Source organism: Arvicanthis niloticus, chromosome 4 (genome assembly GCF_011762505.2).
Source record: "Arvicanthis niloticus isolate mArvNil1 chromosome 4, mArvNil1.pat.X, whole genome shotgun sequence".
NCBI lineage: Eukaryota > Metazoa > Chordata > Mammalia > Rodentia > Muridae > Arvicanthis > Arvicanthis niloticus.
The window spans coordinates 10,842,409-10,860,707 of record NC_047661.1 but is presented as its reverse complement, the minus strand read 5'-3'; the positions used below and the strand labels follow the sequence as shown (position 1 = coordinate 10,860,707).

General features: G+C 36.1%; 1 protein-coding gene and 1 non-coding gene across 2 annotated transcripts in view; one reads left to right on the top strand and one right to left on the bottom strand.

Moving 5' to 3' along the window:
* Nucleotides 1–18,299, top strand: part of Naaladl2 (N-acetylated alpha-linked acidic dipeptidase like 2) — an 808,912-nt gene that overhangs the window by 45,274 nt on the left and 745,339 nt on the right.
* Nucleotides 6,779–6,923, bottom strand: LOC117707979 (small nucleolar RNA SNORA48). The gene has a single exon (XR_004606716.1). It is a non-coding gene; the product is annotated as a small nucleolar RNA SNORA48 (small nucleolar RNA).

The following is an 18,299-nucleotide window of genomic DNA, read 5'->3' as shown; positions in this document are numbered from 1 at the left end:
AAGAGAACTATGTTTGCACTTCTTTTAGATCTATTACCTTATAAGGAACATAAGTAACATGAAGCTGAGTGTGGTAATTCATTCCTATAACCCTGGTGCCTGGGACTGCTCAAGTGGAAGGATTGAGAGTTAGAGGTGACCCTTCTTTGTTAATTTTTAATGTATTTACTGCAATCTGAAAACAAATACAGTTGTTCCTGGCAGATTGCTAAAATGATGATTCTTTAGTAATTTCCTAAGATGAGCTGATACCTCAATTTCGTATTTTAAAACTGAGAAGCAGCCCTGGCAAAATGGGTGAGAAGGTAAGAACAGGTGCTGCCTTTGCAGAGGACTCAGGTTCAGTGCCTAGTGTTCATGTCAAGAACTTCAATACCTTTGACCCCACACTCATCTCTGCTCCCTTACATGAACATGCTTAAACATAGACATGGACGCATGCACACAATTAAGAAGAAATCTTTAAAATTTAAAGAAAAATATCAGTATAAAAATCTTTTATATAATTTGTAGTGTAAAATTTATATTAAATAATTACAATAAATCAAAATATATTAAATATTAAGAGCCTGTTTTAGTATATTCCTTCTAATTTGTCTTTTGTCCTATATTTATTCCATTTAAAGGACATTATTGGGTAGCATTCAGAAATGCTTATAAAAATATATCAATTCCAATAAAAGTTTCAACTAAAAAATTAATAAGTGATTATAAAAACAGATCATTCTATTTTAATTGGATACAATTATTTTGTGAGTTGAATTAAGGGAAAGTTTCAGGCTGCCTGCAGAATCAGAAATATAGGCACATCATATTAGAGAGATAGAACTGCCTATTAGAAAATATTCATTTGAGCCCCAGAAGTGGAAGCTTGTCCTTACAATTCCAGGTGTTCCGCTAGTCAAGACCAGAGGAATTCAAATTTCAGTCTAGCCTGACAAAATGATTACCTAAATATTGAGTCAGGTGGACATATAATTTCAGTTCTATACTTATTCTTGGGGACAATTATGGACTATTTGGTTAAATTAAAAAGTGCTTCAGTTTCATTTTACATAAAATAGAAACAAGAACAAATAGCTATGAAGAAAAGCCCTTATCAGGTATTCATTTTAGTGTATTATATATGAGCGAACTCGAGTGACTTGAAGAATTCAGGTGTTCTGCTCTTGTCAGCCCAAAGACCACAGAGCTCACTCTGCATCTGGAGTTGGAGATATGACTCTCCTTTTCAGTTTAATTGATTCTCTTGAATAGGACCTGAATTTTCACTAGCTGATGTTGAGACTTCAGTGACTCATGCCTACCGAAATATGCTCTTTTACATGTGATTACTCTTCCTTCTCTGACAATTACCTCAAATTGGGAAGCTGGCAGAGAAGTGGTGCCACATGCTGACAGAAAGCACGGTGTCAGAACTGGTGTGTTAGCTGCGCTAATGTATTTTTTTTTTTTTTTATCAGAGAAAGCCATAAAACTAAGTCATGTTCATGGGCATGAGAAATATACTGCCTAATGGCATCTGTAGAATTTAAAATTGTGTGGAGAAGGAAGGAAAAATGATTGTGACAGTTTTTGCAATATGCCAAAACTCTATCTGTAGGGCATGTGAGACCATGTTCCCAGACAGGTATAAGAAATGGTAAGGTTGAATGTGGTCAAACTATGGGAATCTAAGAATGGATACTAGCAAGAGTGGAGCCATTTCCTTCCTGCTTCTACATGCTTTGCTTTGGAACAGGTAACCATGACACCCCCCTGAGACCATGGGTACTGGGTCAGGTAGCATAAATACCTGGAGTTCTTCTCCATGCTAGTGAGATAGCTAGGTATTCCTAAGCCTTCAGCCAATGAGCTTTCATTCCTGGGCATTACAAGGGCAGGGAGGTGGGATCCAGTGGGTGGGAGGGAACAACCACATAGAAGCAAGGGGAGGGGGGATGGGATTGGAGGCTTCTGGAGGGGAAACTGGGAAAGGGGAAAGATGACATTTAAAATGTAAATAAATAAAATGTTAATTTTTTTTAAAAAAGGTATTTGATCCCTGGTTTACCTTGAATAAAAGATATACATTGACATTCACAATCACATAACCTGTTATGAACAAGTAAGGATCATCACTTCATTAAAGATGTCCATGGGGAAGGCCTTTCTCTTAAAGAGCTGTTCCTAAAACTCCTGAGGAAGGCCTTCTCTCCTCTAGCCCCTCTGGTACTCTTGGCACTCAGTTCCTATCAGACTGGGATTATGGTTGTCCAGGGCTCTGTCTTCCCGCTTTCTGTCTGGTAAGTGAGCATCCTGAGGGGAAGCATAGTGGTAGACCCCTGTTCCTGACATCCAACTGTACTTCAGTGGCTCCTGGGAACCCAGAGAGGAGACCTGGAACCACAGCATTCATCTCAGACTCTACTGTCTTAACTTCACGTACAGTGAAGGGCAGTGGATCCCTGTATCAGACTTCATTCTACTTCCCTAAGCAGATGCAGGCTACACACCAGGCACCATCAGTAGAGAAGCAGAATACATTATGGTACCAATATACTAGCCAATGTTAGGTTGCATTAGTGACTTTCCCCATTGCTATGGCAAAATGCCTGACAAAAGCAACTTAAAGTAAATGAATTAATTTTGAGTAATGATAGGAGAAAAGGTCCACCATGGCAAGGAAAGCATGGTGGCAGAGAAGTGTCCATTCTGTGACAGGTTCTTCCAACATACAAAGATTAATTTATACAGATGCTCAGTTGGCTTCTTGCTTTTTAAGCCCTTTTTGTTCCATCTGGGTCCACAGACCATGGCATGGAAATGCTCACTTTCAGTTAGATTTAACCTCCTCAATAACCCACCTTAGAAACACCCAGATAGACAAACCCACAAATGTGTTTCCATGGTGATTTCAAGTCCTCAGTCAATTTGACAATGAAAATGAACCGACACCTAAGTCTAGAAGAATATGTGCTCATTGAGACAAATTAGCTTGATTGATTTAAATGTAAATTATTTCATTTTTAAGGTATTTTTATCTTGTGTTTTCCTTTTCTGCTGCAGAATTTTATATAGCTAATCATTTACCAGTTTTTTTGAGTTTTGTCAAAAAATACTAAAAATATCCAGACTTAAATATTTAGAAAATAAAATAATAAATATGTCAAAATTTTATTTTTTATATTTATATAAAGTAATGCAATCTACTAATAAAACTATCAGAAACTGGGAAGTGAAAATATTGGGTCCTGAGCATAGCAATGTTTGTTCATTGATGGGTCTTAAATTTACTATGTGCATGGTTGAAGACAAGCAGAATTAGAATAGTGTGTTTAACTTTTTGAACAAATACAGTAATCAGGTTTTAATTCTATGATGTATTCTAAGACCCCGAATTCTCTGAATCTGAATTCTCATGTAGAACTAATCCCTATATGTAAAGTTTACATATAACACATTCAATTTAATGCCTTTTCTATCTCAGTAAAACACATATCTAAATATGACCTAAAGCTATACCATGGATATGATATTGTCAGATTGAGATTAGATGGGGAATAAGCATGAGTTTATATTTTCTTCTTTACAATTTCAGAGACAGAAGATTGGTTCTTGTCATGATCTTAGTGACTTCAGCATCCTCTTTTGTGTTTCTGTATGTCAATCTTTCTTCTTTCTGTTTACAACTAGCACTCTGTACCTTCTCCATGGCATATGTGAACTACAAAGACCACTCCTTTGGTTCCATTAATGAATAATAACATGGTAACTTAAGTGCAATATGGCTACTACCTCACAGAGGGATTGTGTATATAACACAGGAAATCTGATCAGAGGGGAAATTCTTGCTCCAAGTGTGCTGCTATCTAGAAGTGTGCACAATTTAAAAATTATGAATGTTTTTATTTTAGGAGTGTTTTACAGATGACAGTGGACTATGAGTAACCCAAAACCAGAGGAATTAAAGAGACACAGGAAGGTTTGTGTAGAGGAAAGGCGGTTCAGAAAAATCTCAAAGCTGCCATGCCTCACTCACAGAATAATTTCCTCCCACATCGAAAAGTATATCATTTGTCTGTATGTTCTTCTCAAATAAGGAGATAAAATCATTCAAACTGTGAAAAAATGTCTTTATTATAGTCTCTAGTTAAAGACAGAAGTATAGAATAAAAATACCGTGTTCTGCTGTACTTTTTGATCCTACCTTCTAAAATGTTTTTAGAGTGGCATTGCAGATCTAGAATGTAAAACTTCAATTTCTGTTACATTTTCAAAAGTGTACTGGTACAGAGGCCCATTCACTATCTGCCTGCACAATGATGATTAGAAACTGTGCTGTCATGACATTTGTAATTCAAAGCAACTGTGTATGATTTATGAAAACATTCAAAAATGGAGAAAAGCAAATGAAGTCTCACTCTAGAGCCTTCTATGGTCATTACATAGCGTCTAGATTGAGTAGAAAGAAGTACCCTGAATGATTAAGTTGGATACTTGTCTCCATTTTCTTAATGTATTTTTATAGGTTAATTGGTAAAATCCAATTAAGGAGGGTAAAATTAAAATGGGCGTCAGAAACATGAAGACAAGAGGCAGAATCTTCCTGGTGGTTAGATGTCACTCAGTCATTGTGCTTGTCTGACCTGTGTAAAGATGGAACACAGAGCATAGGGCTTCTCTGAACTCATCATGGTCTCATGTTTTTTTGCCAAGATTATACTGATTTAATCCTTTTGATTGTTTATTTTTTGGTAGTTCATCAGATTCCATTACTTGCTGTTCTTAGAAATTTAGGGCAAGTCTTTTTGTTTCTCATTTATAAGAAATATGACAGTCATTTTCTTTATATAGTAATCTAATCTTCACTAAAAATTTCTAAGTAGTAGGATTGCAGGTTGGGACCACTGTATCCAGATCTTGAATAAATATCATGTGAATAGTTTTGAAAAATAACATACATTATAAACTAAAAAGAATAACTTGTAAAAGGAATAATTTGAAATTCTCAATTGCATACATTTCATTTATGTTTGAATAAAACAGAATGATTTTTATTTAATAAAATGTTTGTTATGTTATTGAAAAATGGATGGAAGATAGTTCATTCTTCTTTATATTTAGATAAAAAGTCTTCTTGCACCAAGATGGGTATGCTGCAGAATCAATCAGAACACATCTTGATTATCTGTCTATGATTTTCTCCTACCTAAAACTGCATAAAATGTTCATACAACTATCTGCAATCTCATACAATCTGTGAAAAAACATTAAGTTGGAAAACATATAGTCCTGAAAAGTAATGTTACACACAGTGTAAAATAGCATGTTTGGATCTTTGATCTCTCTGTGATTCCTGGAACCCTACACTCAGAGCTTTGGTACCCATAAGAAAGTCAATGAATGTCTCTGTTACTTTCCTATCCATAAAATGTGCAGGAGTCTAGGCACAAGTTAGCTTCATTATTAGTATGCAGTAACTTGAACTCTGTAAAGCATATAGTAGCTTCTGCCATAACTGTCATTTTATGGACAAACTTCTTCAAGTTTTTTAATTAATTTATTATTATTCTCATTTTTTAAACTTATTAATGATTTTTTGTGAGTTTAACATCATGCACCTGAGTCCTGCTCAAACCCCTGTCATCTTATATCTATCTACCCTTTGCACTTCCAAACCTTCAGTGAGTGACAAACACACACACACACACACACACACACCACCACCACCACCACCACCACAACAACAACAGATAGAAAATATTGCATCATGGAAGCTCTAATGTGTTATACTGTGCTGCCGAGTCTATCTTTCTGTCCACACACCTTCACTTGCAAATGTTTATTGTAATGAATCATTAGTTTATCTCTGGCTTCTGTGACATCAGCAATATTGGATATTCACCAGGACTCCTTCCTGTTATCCTGCTGCCCTGTGTGATAGAAAGCCTGCAGCTTTGGAAGAACAGGACTGGCCCTTTCACATGTCTCAACTATTCACGGATGATATAGATTTTTGGAATGGGCAATTCAGAGCCTTAGATCTGGGCCTGGGTTATCTGACAGCTCTCCCCTATCTGTACCACCAGGGTGAGTGCTCCCGCATTGCTATGGGTAGGTACTTAATGCCATTATTGGGAGGAGGCAGAGTCAGCTCTCTTTCTCTCATAATTTGGGGGCTTGCTCACTGCACCACCATCGGATAAGGGTCTACTTGCTGCACAGTCAAGATGAAGGGCCCAGTTTCATAATCTGAGAGGGTCTGGACCAGTTCTCCTGTTCTTTTCCTGGGGTCTGGCTCTCCCAACTGCTATCAGTGGTGAGGGGCAACTAGGTGAAGGCATCACCCCTCCCTGCACCCATGCTGTCTTGTAACAAAAAGGTCCCTTGGCTGGAGGCAGGGCCAGCTCTCCTGGTACTATGCCCTCCAGGCTATGCTGTCCTGGAGGGCTGCAGGGACTGCTATCCTGAATGCTGCCAGCCCTATTCTACAGGCTAGGTGAGGTGAAGGGCCTGCTCTCCCAAGTGCTGCCAACAGTGAGGACAGGGACAACTCTCAGGCTCTAATGACCCAACATACAGGTGAGCTCTCCTACACTTATGCCCTTAGGGCCAGCTCACCCACACTCCTTATACCAGAACCAGCTCTACTGTGCTGCCTGGACCAGGTATAGTGCCTGCTGGCTACACTGCTGCCACTGTTGAGAGATGGGCCCAGCTCTCCTGAGGATGACATCCAGTGAGAGGCAGGGCCAGTTATGCACATGCCTGGATTTCATTTGATTTGATTTGAATTTTATGAATCCTAGGCAAAAGATAGCATTGGCCACCAAGCCAGGCATCAAGCTAGGATGAACAAAGAACTGCCATCTGTTCTGCCCCTGACTGATTTAAGAATGACACCAACAACAAGGTGACTCTTTTCCCATTTCCAGGAGGTATTATTATTAATAATTATTATTAGCATACATATGTGCATGACGTGTGGGGAGTTGACACCTGCCAGGTTGCATGTGTCTAGCTCAGAGGACAAATCTGTAAAGTCAGTTCCTTCCTTCAATCTTTACATGGGGTACTGTCATCAAACAGCCTTCTGGGGACAAATACCTTTACAAACTAAGTATCTCACTAGCTCTTACTTCATTTTAGAGATAATGCCGGGAAAGTTTAGAAACAATTTGGTACAACATGAGATTATTTCTTGGAACAGAATGGGAGAGTATTACAAGTGTTTATTTAAATAAAAGGTATTGAGCACCAAAGCAACAGACCCTCTGCTCTGAGCAGCCATAGCCTGAACAAATTTCTCATTCCTGAGCTCAGGGACATCTGAATGATCTGAGTGGTAGTTTTGTTTGTGCTTTTCCTTGGAACTCAGGCAGAGTTCAAACCAGCTAGCAATATCTGCAGCATCAAAGCTCAGCAGAGCAGCGGTCTTTAAATTCATAATCTCACTATGCAAAGTGAAAACATCCAGAGAAGTGTTAGAATTATGCCAAATACCCTGCAAATGTCTTTAAACATTTTTCTAATTATAATGACTATCATTGTAAATTTTAGACATAATACAACTCCATTGGTATTTGGCATGACACTCAAAATGGCTCCTTACTCTTAAACTCTGAACCTCCTTCCCAATAAAAAAAAACAACTAGCAAGACCCTGTCTCAAAAATAACTTTTTGACCTCTTTTCTCCCATAGAAATGATGGAGTAAATTAGCCATGAGCTTTCATTTTGTAGGACTTCAAACATGGACACTGATGTCAGGGCTTCACAGTTTATTAGTGAGGACATACAATTATTTTTTCAATCTCGGGCTCAGATAGCAGCCTATGGGCAGCTTACAATGCTGCTTTCTCCAGAGTCAAACATTCCATTGCTTTCTCCCCAGGAGCTGCTGCAGTACCACTTAGTGTACATGAACAGCACATCATTAGCCAGGCACCACCAGATCTTCAAAACAAAGAAACGGATGAAGCTGAATTAGATGCTCTCCCTCCAGGAATGAGAACAATGATGCCACATCACACTGAGACAGTCAAGCAGGGGCATAGAAGAGCACAGCTAATTTTGTTTATTTCCAAACATTAGAGTATTCATGGTAGTTCTTCATTTTACCTCATATCCTGTATCTTTCCAACTCTAGCAACCATTGCTATCAGAAAAATATGTGAGGCGGTGGTCAAAAGAGAAATTAAATCTGTTGAGATATAATGATAAGAAAATGAATCGTCACGGGGCCCCTTATGTAGTTATTGATAGCGGGGTTTGATTTTGATTTCCACTTAGCTGTTCCACTAACATAGTTTAAAAGCAGAAAAGTACTGTAGAGTTTCATTTTTACAGTGTGTTGTGGATTTTATCTAACTAAACACTACGTGAAATTGCTGAGATTTAATTTTGAGACAATGACTTACAGAAACATATTCAAGATGACTGTTAGTGCAATGTTATTTGAAGAGGATTACTTCACATTTAATAACACACTAGGGTGTGTGTTGGGTGGCCCTTCTGAACTTTAATGTCGTTTTGCCTTTCTAACTAGGGCTGGTTTTCCTAAATAATAAAACCATTTCTTTTTGGAGAGGGAATTCTTGGAAACACTAGCTGGATGGGTTTTGTTGTTTGTTTGTTTGTTTGTTTTCTCTGCTTTAAGCAATTCTTTGCTGTGTGAGCTATGTTTATACTTGCGTCTTCAGGTGACTTCTGGGATCCTGTTTTGACCTCAGAAGCACTGATAATACACAAAAGTTTGGAAATGATCAATTTTATTTCTGAGTTTTAGATGTGAACAATAAACATATCTGCATTTTAAAAAATGGTGTTTATGTTTTTGTCCATGTATGTGTGAATATATTCACATGGATGCACATGGAGACCGGAAGGGTCATATAATATCCTTGAGCCTGAATTATAAGTGGCAGTAAGCTGCAGAACCCCTCTCTGAGGAAGTTATTTATGCCCTCTGGAAGAGCAGCTCTTGACTGCTGAGACGTTTTTTTCTACACTCACATTTGCTCAGTGCAGGTCCTCTTTTTCAAAGCTTCCTCGGAAGTTTGTTTCTGTATGATAATACTTTTTTTTTTTTTTTTTTTTTGGTTTTTCGAGACAGGATTTCTCTGTGTAGCCCTGGCTGTCCTGGAACTCACTTTGTAGACCAGGCTGGCCTCGAACTCAGAAATCCTCCTGCTTCTGCCTCCCAAGTGCTGGGATTAAAGGCGTGCGCCACCACAGCCTGACATGATAATACTTATAAAGGTTAAATTTTAAGAAAATAAATTTGAAAATTGTAACACCATAGTTAAACTTGATTAATGATTTCTCCTTTATAGAGCTGTACACTTTGTCCTGTGAGACAGAAAAAAAAATGATATCAGGGAAGATATTTGCTGTACCAAAAGGCCCTTCACTTTTAAACTAAGAAAGGACATCCACATTCTATAAATGTACTTTCTTTGAGTGACAAAAAACAGGTAATTGAAAAATGGGATACTTATTCTGATCAGTGCATTTGATGAACAACATTTGAGTTTGAGAACTGGATATAACTGGCTATCTTTTGGAGGTCTTGTAGCTTTGAATATCTTTATAGACTCAAGTATGGAAGTTTCACAGCTATTCTGGACTACGGTTTCTTGACCTTGAAACTGTCTTAGATATACACATTAAAAACAAAGAATCGAATCTCTTAGCATGGTGTGTGACAAAAATTTCCATTAATAATTGATCCAGTCCATGTCTTTATAACTCTGTATTTAGTTCTAGGCCTGAGTCTCTCACTGGAGCTTCTATTACTAAGAAGAATCTCTGTCCCCTTTTTCACCTCCTCCTGGGATTTATCCACTTTGTTATGAAATAGTCTCTTATATTAAAATATATTAAGCTTCATAGCTAATTGACTCAGACCAATTATATGTGAAATTAGTAAATGAGTTATTCATCTGTTAATTGTACAAATTTTTCTGACAACTCTTAAATCTGTTTGTGAAATTCTAAGTCCAGAATAGTAAATAAACGTAGCTTCAAATTCTTATTTATTAATAACAGCACGTCATGAATCCTTAAGTATCATTCTGTTGACTTTATGATATCATAGGTTCAATCATTAAAAGTATTAAGTATACCTATGTGATGCACATTTTAATTAGGCAGGAGAGAGATACTTACTAACCAGAAACATATCTTTTTTGTTCCAGTGGATATAATGCTATATAACAATAGGACTAATACAGGTTAATTTTTGGAAAAAATATTTTTATGAGAAAACAAATATTATTGTTTATGATACTAACAAATTTACCTGCTATCTGCTATAGTGGAATGTTGATGGTATGTGTGAACAAGTGTATGCACTGTGCTAGGAAAAGATGCATTGTTTCAAATGACTCCAATAGATGCTAGAGATGGGGTTTTCTTTTTTGTTTGACTCATTCAACTTGAGGCATTTCTCAACTGCTTCCTGTAGTGTTAACTTGATGCAGCTGTTCACACAAAGGTTGGAAAACCCACTGAACAAGCTGTTCCCTTTCATGTTTAATGTCCTGGTTGAACAAACGCTTTGACCATGGCTGGGGTCCAAGTCAGTATTAACAAGGGATGATCATATAGTTTCCTGGGTGTTCTTTGGAGCTGTTACAATCCATTGACAGGTGCATCACATTTTCTTACATTCCTGAAGAACTGACAAATGTTAGCCCAGTTCTTAATCAAATTCTGATTTTTTGGTATTCTTGACACAACAAGAAAATTAAAACTGACATTGTGAGTCCACATCTTCATTGGTAGCATCATTTGCATTTCCATTCTTTCATTTTAGTAACTTAATTATTGATGATTGGTGGTGGACGTGACTAGTGGTAATAGCATAAAGAGGAATTTCATACACACACACACACACACAAGAATAAGAAGCAACAACAACAACAAAACACCTTTATCAGACTTGTTTGGAGGTTCTAACAGGAGAGTGTAGCTACTCATATGCTTCCAACAGAAGAACATTCTTTCTCTACATATTGAAGGCTGCCATCTTTCTCCAAAGGGAACACAAACTGAGAAATGAGGGAGGAATGGGGCACAAACCTCACCAGATCAGCTGAATCAATCCTGACAATCAGGATTCCAAATGTCACAGCCAGTTACCACAGCCAGTTATGTTTTGCTGTAAACTTTTTTAGAAATTTGTTCTTTTCAAATGAGAGACAGAAAGGGAGTAGATCCAGATGGGAGGGGAAAAGGGGAGGAACTAGGAGAAGTAGAGGGAGAATAAAGTGTAATCATGATATAGCATATGAAAAACAATCTAGTTTCAATGCATGGAGAACAATAAAGAACACATTTATATTTCATAAGTTGATAATTTTACATGTGTGTACTGAGTTTTTTTTGTCATTTAATCCCATGCATTATTTCTTCATATAGAACTGTACTTCCCTACAAACATTCTTCTATTTAATGTAATTTAAAAAATGTCCACTGATCATAATTAAGGTGGTTTGCTGGAGCATTAATGGGGTATTTACTAGAATAAGGGTAATTTATCAGTGGTTACCCCACTGAAGAAAAGGCTGCCCCTCCACAGGCACCCATTGCTCTCAGTGCAGGCTGAAACCATATGAGCATGTTTTTTTCCTTAACACTGTAATAGGAACTGGTCCAATCTAGTGCTGATCTCTCTCTGCACCATCTTTCTTGCATGTGCATTCTTCCTTTAAATTTTTAGACTATAGTGTTTAAGTTGAAACCAGCCTGGTAGTTTATATACATACAAACTTATGTGTTTAGCTTCATGATTTTGGACTTTTAGCATGCTCTAATCTTTAAAATTCATTTAAGGAATAGCTTATTAACCAGTTTTTGCAATATGTAAATTAGCTCATGAGAAGTGACTTTACAGCACAAGTTCATTCGGAGAAATATTACACAGGTTTCAAAATTCATAAGCACTTCATATGCTTTTTTGTGCCTTTGGGTTTCTGTTCACTTATTATTTTGAGAAGTCCAGCATTTGAATGTAGCCCCTTATAAAATAGACAAATGCTCCACCCTAGAGCTCATTCACTTTGTGTTTTGAAACATGGTATCACTAAATTTTTTAGGATCGTGATGAAGCTCCTCTGTAACTCATGTGGTTTGATTGCGATTTTTACTAAAGTGGTTTTGAAAGTACCAAGAATAAGAGGTCTGTGTCATTCATCCCAGCTTTCTTATTTGCTATATAAAATTATAGGAATATGAACTATTGGTAGTCTAAATGTACATGGGTACTCTGAATCATTGAGAATGCATTGTTGCTTTCTGCTTTTAGATTTCTTTCCCATACGGTGAGAGAATAGCAGTTATTCATTTTGTAAAAACAAGATATAGATAATCAATGTCACATCACATAAAATTTTGTGATCGATGACTTATATTGTCAGAAAAACATTGTTCTCATGGTTGAAAGGCTAATTAATATATCAATAACAGATTTCTATTTTCAAAACTTCAGAGGTTAGAATATACAGAGTGAGGCTTTCCTGCCTATGCTACGATGAACTTGATTGGTTTTCTATGTGTCTCTACTCCAGAAGGGACATTTAAAAACATTTACTATATTATCCCAGATGTATATTGAAGGGTTATTACTCCATGATGACAATATTACTGTGGAATGAAGGTGCATGTGTGTGTGTGTGTGTGTGTGTGTGTGTGTGTGTGGGAGAGAGAAAGAGAGAGAGAGAGAGAGAGAGAGAGAGAGAGAGAGAGAGAGAGAGAGAGAGACAGAGACAGAGACAGAGACAGAGACAGAGACAGAGAGAAGAGCAGAGGTTAGGTTAGTCTCAGGAATCATTTCTCAGGAGCTGTTCACACTGTCTTTTGAGATAGGATGTCTGTATAGGTCCTGGGACTCACTAAAAAGTCAAGACTGTCTGACAGCCCAGCTCCTAGGATCTGCCTGACACTACTTCCTCAGGACAGGAATAATAAGGATTTCCTATCATGTCTTATTTCTGACAGGAGTTCTTGGACCATACTTATCATTCTTTCATTGAAAGCACTTCGCCAAAGTAACTAAAAGCTCAACACCTTTAAATTGATCTTTATCTGTTTAGGTCCAGCCTTGTATAGATCTGTTACATAATACATACTCTTACAAATGGATTTTTTAAAATAAAAGTCCCTATGTGGTTTCTTTTATTTAGTCTACCTGTGTTTTAAATATAAGTAAGAAAATAGATTGATTTGATGTTAAAATGACCTTGATTACTTACATTGTGTCTGACTAAAGGACATGTGATAAAGTTGAACTTAAATCAAACTTCTTAGGTAACATTCTTTTCCAAGAAAAAATTATAAACTATTACGATAATTACTTTTTACTCATGTAGGACTCATTCCAAAGCCTCTAGTGCATTCCTCAAACCTTATTATACCAGCTCCAACAAAAAGTATGTATTTTCTACATAAGCATACCTTATATACAATTTAAAGATAAGTTAAATGCTATTGAGTAATTAGTGACAATTAAAATAATGAGACAAGACAATTAGAATACATATATTAATAAAATTATAGAAAATTTATGAATCATTTATTTCTGGCACTTTAATATATTCAGGCCACATTTAATTATGAGTAATTAAGATCATTGATAACAAAAACTGATTATAGAGGATCACGGAATTTGGGGGATTTTTCTAACAATGCTTTAGTCAAATTTCACATGATTTGAGACTAAAAGTCAGTAATTTTTGTTTTATAGCTTGCCATAATTTACTTAATACTTTTTTTTAATCTGTGAATTGACTACAATATGGCCCATGAATAAAGTCAGTACTGCTACAAGTATTTTTAAATCGTGTTTTACTGAGATCCACTCATACTGTTTGTTATGTATCTGTTGGATTGGAGCCAATGGCTTGTAAGGCAGAACAATGGAAACATGTTGGAGCTGATGGAAGTATTTTCTACCTTGCTATTGTGAGGATGTCATAGATGCTCACACCATGCACAACTGGTCAAATTACTCATTATAAATACAGACAGTAAAATGTTTCATGTATAACATCTGAAGTTGAAATTTGCCAAAAAATACAAAGAAGAAAATCATGCTTTAAAGAATAAATTATATAAAAAGCATGCCCAAACATTTGTCATCATATTGGACAGATATGCCATTATTCTGTCAGATTGCCTTTAAAAGGATAATGCTCACATACATTGCACTGTTGATAGTTTTACCGATGTCATATTTCAGCACAGATGTTGAGGAGTATTTCTCTGGCAACATCCCACTTAACACTTGTTGAGTATCAATGCTTCAGAAAGGAAAAATACAATAAAAACTAAAATAATGCCTTACTTTCACTGAATGCAACAACTTCTATTGAATATTGATTGAATGTTGACTTATGACTCCATAAAAGCATAAGAGATAGAATATGCCAAATGGATCAGCAAACCATGCAACTAGCAAACCTGAAGACTAAAATTTGTATCCCACCATACATTTACATGTCAGGTGATCATGTGGCCCTGCATATAATTCCAGCATTCTGATAGAAGAGCCAGGGAATCCTGAGATCAAGATGACTAGCTAGCTTGGAAGTTTTGGTGAACTCTGCTTTAAACTGAAGACCTTAGCTCAGTGAATCTGGAGGGGATTGCTTGGGGAAGCTTTACAAAGTCTATCTCATTCCTTTACATATGATCACATATGTGTGCCTGAACACTCACATTTACTGACATATGTGCATCACACACACACACACACACACACACACACACACACACACACTCACATGCATACACCTACTAAAAAAATTTAAAAAACTGTATAAAAAAGAATTATACGAGGGGAAGTGTTGTATTTTTCAAACAAAAGTAATCAGAGAAATAGAGAGCAACAAGGACTTCTCAAACAATCAGCCTGATTTTCAAAGCAGGTTAGGAAGCTGCAGAGTACCAGGAGTTTTCAAAGAAAGAAAGAAAGGATAAAAATGAAGATGCTTTTCATGGAGCTGTTTGTATCTGTCTCTTGGCAACAAACATGTAGTAGGTATTCAATAAATATGTGTTAGTTGAAATAAAGAGCCTAAAAATTTTCAGTTGCCAAGTTGCTAAGCAACTTGCCAGAGTATAATAGTTAGTGACTCTTCCTGATCTCCTGCTGGGTTATGTTCTGTCTGAAGGATGGATTGAAATTATTTGCTTATATGTGAACTATTTAATTTAAAATAGCTAAACTAGTATTATATAAATTATTCCTAATTGTCAACAGTAATTTTCTTTATATGAATATTACAATTTTCAGGTTATCTCTATGCCACAGACAAGTATTTGTTTTATACAGATATTTCTTCTCCTTTGAGAAAGAACATCTATGTTTGTGTAGCAATTAGATTCAACACACACACACACATATGCTTAGTGAATATATTAGTTTCCATATTAATAGAAAACATAAATTAAAAATGCATTCTCTAGCACTTAGAGCTCTGCAAAGCAAATATTCAGTCCAACTGCACTACGTGCTGATACATGTCTGTATTTCTCTATTTGTGAAATGAGAGTTAATCTAGAGAAATGAGAACCTATATTCTAGGCTCTGAGTATGTTGTTTGTAGATGATGTTGTTTTGTTTTTCACTGTAATCATATTTAATCCCTTAAAACTAATACCAAAGTTAATATTGGCACTGACAATTCACAGAAAATGAAACTGTCTTTGTAAAGGCCATCATCATGATGGAGAGGTAGATGTTGTCAATAGACACTGTGTACTGTTACATTGTCTTCCCTTTACATTGGATGTTATCTGCAGTTTGACCAACATTTAAAATTAAAAAACTAGAGCCTCAATGGTGCCCAGTGGCAGACAATGTGTTTAACATGCAAGGGACACTATTTATAATCAGAGGGAAATAAGTAGTCAAGAAAGAGCTAAAGAACTAGAGAGATAGATTGAGGGGAGGGAGGGAGAGAGAGAGAGAGAGAGAGAGAGAGAGAGAGAGAGAGAGAGAGAGAGAGAGAGAGAGAGAGACTAAAGTACACTAAAGTACCACATTTCTGGATTGTTTGTGATTGTTCCAAAGATCACTTGCAATAAAAGTCACAGATGGAGAAGTGAGTATAGGCCAGACCTGGATGTTATTATTGAAAAATTTTATTTTTACTCTTGAAATTTGTGGCCAGTGAGGATGTCTAATTATATTAGTTAGAAAAATAAAATTAGAAACCTCTATTGATGGCTTTACTTCCCTTTTCTTACAAGCATGAGATTTAAACATGAGTAGCAGCCTGCACAACTTTCTGGATAAATTCTACAGATGATATGTCTGAGTGTTCAGGCTATAAGAATTTGAATTTTTACATATTTCTTCTTTGGTTTGCATTTTCAATGGATTTTTCCCCAAATTTATTTCATTAATATATGTGTGACCTAGTACTATTAAAGTTTGTGACAAAATCTTAGTAATAGAACCTGTGCCTCTATTTGAATCTATTTTCATTAGAGAATACCTTTGCTTCTGTGCAAATTGAAATATCTGTACTTCATCTTCCCTTTGCTCATGAGCAGAAATCACCCACCTCATAAGGTACTTTTTGTGAGGATGAAAGTCAGACCAACTTAAAATACTACAGACTGCTCATGGTAGAGGAAACATTGTCTCTGTTTCTATCAAAATTTCACTGCTCTCAATCAATTTATAATTGTACCACTGTTGGACAAAATAAAAAAAATAGAATATAAGGCTGGCTCAGTGGTGCTTTTGCAGAGGGTCAGAGTTCAGTATCGTGAGCCGATGTGAGACTCCACAACCATGTAAAACTCTAGTCCTAGGGGATCCAGTGCCTTTACTTAGTTGAATGGGAAATAAGCCTATACAAGGTAGACATTCATACTTGCAAGAAAGATTCATGTACATAAAATAAAATATATTACTCTATTTTAAGTGAAGATATGACTACATGAATATCTCAAAGGTACCACACAGGTGTACTGGTTTTTGTACAGGACCTCAATTCAGGTCCCAGCATGCACATCTCATGGTTCCCAACTACCTAAAACTACACCTCTAGGGGTATGCCTTGCTTTTCTAGTTTTTGTGGCATACATGGAGAGAGCCATAAACATAGACAAATAAACTGTACAAACATTCTGTGATTAGAAGAAAATATGTAAGGAGAGGAGAGAGTGAAAGGGAGGGTTTAGTGAAGAGGAACTAAGAAAAGAGAAAAATGGCATGGGTAAAAACATAGCTAGCTCATACGTAGACATAAAAGTCTCCTCCTGCTCTTCTACACCTTGCATGCGGTGTGCTCTTGCAATATTCTGCCTGTTTGTATTAAACATATAGATATTCAGTATATAAGTTTGGTTACTACTGCAACTTAGGGATTTAATAATACTGATTTTAATCAAAATAAGCATTCAAAAATTGGGAAGCTAGACTCATCCTATCCCTAACCCTCACCTTCATTCAGAGTGGTATCAATTTGATAATCCTTGATACAAAACTGTACTTAAACAGAGTAATTACCTTTTGCTCAGTGAAACATTTTTATTTATCTACAGCACGTTTGTCTTTGGAATGATCAAATGTATAATTTCCCTGCCTGATAAAGCTGCTTTTTCTATATTATTATAGTTATTTTGGCCAGGTTATAGGTTAAAAGCAACTTTGAGCATTGTCTTCAGTTGTAATTTGTGTACTTAAAAAAATCTTTAAACATATCTGTGTTAACTTAGCTCAGCCTTTGCAAGGCAGAATTTACAAGGCTTTCTGGAAAGCACAGTTGGAGATTGTTTTTTTTATGGTTCTACTTTGAGCAAATTTATAAGCATAATCTGAGTATGAACTATTTCTAAGATTAACAATGTCCTCCTTAAATGCTGACCATGGTTATATTAAAATTTGAATGTTTAAATATTACCCAAGAGTCACTATTCCTTTCAAAGGGCAGATATAAGCTGAATGTATGACACTAATGAAAATGGCATTTTGGTCTGATATTAATGACTTCTACCTTCATTTGTACTGGTGCTAAAAATGTCCATGGGACTGTTGAAAAAGTCTTGTATTTATTTTCTTTGATATTTGAAATATATTTGTGGCACTAATTTTAGAGGCATAGCAATGCATGTACACATAATTAGTGTATGTGAATATACATATATGTAATTCACACATGATATATATATATATATACATATATATATATCTTCTATGAATCTCAAAATTATTATTTTAAAGATTTATGCTAAGCCTTATTTTTCAATATCAAATATATTTTATTTGCAGGGACTACTATTTTATATATCAATATAGAT